General features: G+C 52.3%; 2 non-coding genes across 2 annotated transcripts; both read left to right on the top strand.

The window, feature by feature from the left end:
• The first annotated feature begins 494 nt into the window (after positions 1-494).
• Positions 495-613, top strand: LOC140471207 (5S ribosomal RNA). The gene has a single exon (XR_011956891.1). It is a non-coding gene; the product is annotated as a 5S ribosomal RNA (ribosomal RNA).
• Positions 614-2,137: 1,524 nt separating this feature from the next.
• Positions 2,138-2,256, top strand: LOC140468099 (5S ribosomal RNA). The gene has a single exon (XR_011955591.1). It is a non-coding gene; the product is annotated as a 5S ribosomal RNA (ribosomal RNA).
• Positions 2,257-2,500: the final 244 nt, after the last annotated feature.

The raw sequence follows: 2,500 nt of genomic DNA, 5'->3' as shown, positions 1-2,500 counted from the left end.
ACCACTCACCTAACTTGTCCAGGTCACCCGGTAATCTCCTAACATCCTCATCACATTTCACCCTGCTACCCAGCTCAGTATCATCAGCAAATTTGCTAATGTTATTGCTAATAGCATCTTCTATATCATGAACATATATTGTAAAAGGCTGCGGTCCCAGTACTGATCCCTGCGGTACCCCACTGGTCACTGCCTGCCATTCCGAAATGGAGGCGTGGAGGAGTGTGGAAGGATGAGAGAATGCAGGCTGCAGCCCTATGAAGCAGGGGGAGGTTTTGCAGTTGGCCTGTGTGGGGATGTGGGAGACGACAGGAGCCTGGTGGGCAAGGGCTAGCTGGAGGGAGGGAGGGAGTGAGGGAGGGAAGCACGCACAGAGGAGAAAGAGCAAAGAGAAAAGAGAGAAAAAAAAAACAAAGGGGATCAAGAGAAAGAGCAGCAAAGAAAATGTGGCTGGCCAGCACGCCTTGAAGTGGGGAGAAAAGGCAGGAACCAGCGCCTACGGCCATACTAGTCTGAAAACGCCTGATCTCGTCTGGTCTCGGAAGCTAAGCAGACTCAGGCCTGCTTAGTACTTGGATGGGAGACTGCCTGGGAATACCAGGTGCAGTAGGCTTTTTCCGCCAGCAGGGGCTGCTCAAGTCACCCCTCTGCACTCGTGTTGGGCCACGCACGCAATGCAGCGACAGGTTATTTTTGCTGCCGCTGTGCCTGGCATCAGTCTCCTGGAGACAGGGAGGGGAGGAGAGCGGAGCGCTGCCAAAATCAGCAAGAAAGACGGAAAGAAAGGGATTGGGGCTGCACGCTGTCTGCGGCTGGCAGTCAGGAAAGGAGGACAATAGACAATAGGTGCAGGAGTTGGCCATTCTGCCCTTGGAGCCTGCACCACCATTCAATATGATCATGGCTGATCATCCTTAATCAGTATCCTGTTCCTGCCTTATCTCCATAAGCCTTGATTCCACTATCCTTGAGAGCTCTGTCCAACTCTTTCTTCAATGAATCCAGAGACTGGGCCTCCACTGCCCTCTGGGGCAGAGCATTCCACACAGCCACCACTCTCTGGGTGAAGACGTTTCTCCTCATCTCTGTCCTAAACGGTCTACCCCGTATTTTTAAGCTGTGTCCTCTGTTTCGGCACTCACGTTTCCTGCCGCCAGAGTGTCCAATCCTTTGATAATCTTATATGTCTCAACCAGATCCCCTCTCAGTCTTCTAAACTCAAGGGTACACAAGCCCAGTCGCTCCAGTCTTTCAGTGTAAGGTAATCCCGCCATTCCAGGAATTGACCTCGTCAACCTACGCTGCACTCCCTCAATAGCCAGAATGTCTCTCCTCAAATTTGGAGACCAGAACTGCACACAGTACTCCAGGTGTGGTCTCACCAGGGCCCTGTACACCTGCAGAAGAACCTCTTTGCTTCTGTACTCAATCCCTCTTGTTATGAAGGCCAGCATGCTATTAGCCTTCTTCACTACCTGCTGTACCTGCATGCTTACCTTCATTGAGCGGTGTACAAGAACCCCCAGATCTCTCTGTACTGTCCCTTGACCGAAATTGATTCCATTTAGGTAGTAATCTGCCTTCCTGTTCTTGCCACCAAAGTGGATAAGCATCCATTTATCCACATTAAAGTGCATCTGCCATGCATCTGACCACTCACCTAACTTGTCCAGGTCACCCGGTAATCTCCTAACATCCTCATCACATTTCACCCTGCCACCCAGCTCAGTATCATCAGCAAATTTGCTAATGTTATTGCTAATAGCATCTTCTATATCATGAACATATATTGTAAAAAGCTGCGGTCCCAGTACTGATCCCTGCGGTACCCCACTGGTCACTGCCTGCCATTCCGAAATGGAGGCGTGGAGGAGTGTGGAAGGATGAGAGAATGCAGGCTGCAGCCCTATGAAGCAGGGGGAGGTTTTGCAGTTGGCCTGTGTGGGGATGTGGGAGACGACAGGAGCCTGGTGGGCAAGGGCTAGCTGGAGGGAGGGAGGGAGGGAAGCACGCACGGAGGAGAAAGAGCAAAGAGAAAAGAGAGAAAAAAAAAACAAAGGGGATCAAGAGAAAGAGCAGCAAAGAAAATGTGGCTGGCCAGCACGCCTTGAAGTGGGGAGAAAAGGCAAGGGCCAGCGCCTACGGCCATACTAGTCTGAAAACGCCCGATCTCGTCTGATCTCGGAAGCTAAGCAGACTCAGGCCTGGTTAGTACTTGGATGGGAGACCGCCTGGGAATACCAGGTGCAGTCGGCTTTTTCCGCCAGCAGGGGCTGCTCAAGTCACCCCTCTGCACTCGTGTTGGGCCACGCACGCAATGCAGCGACAGGTTATTTTTGCTGCCGCTGTGCCTGGCATCAGTCTCCTGCAGGCAGGAGACAGGGAGGGGAGGAGAGCGGAGCGCTGCCAAAATCAGCAAGAAAGACGGAAAGAAAGGGATTGGGGCTGCACGCTGTCTGCGGCTGGCAGTCAGGAAAGGAGGACAATAGACAATAGGTGC

This window comes from Chiloscyllium punctatum, chromosome 3, assembly GCF_047496795.1.
Source record: "Chiloscyllium punctatum isolate Juve2018m chromosome 3, sChiPun1.3, whole genome shotgun sequence".
In the NCBI taxonomy this organism is placed as follows: Eukaryota; Metazoa; Chordata; class Chondrichthyes; order Orectolobiformes; family Hemiscylliidae; genus Chiloscyllium; species Chiloscyllium punctatum.
The sequence above is the reverse complement of the archived record's forward strand: the minus strand, read 5'-3'. Positions and strand labels throughout refer to the sequence as shown.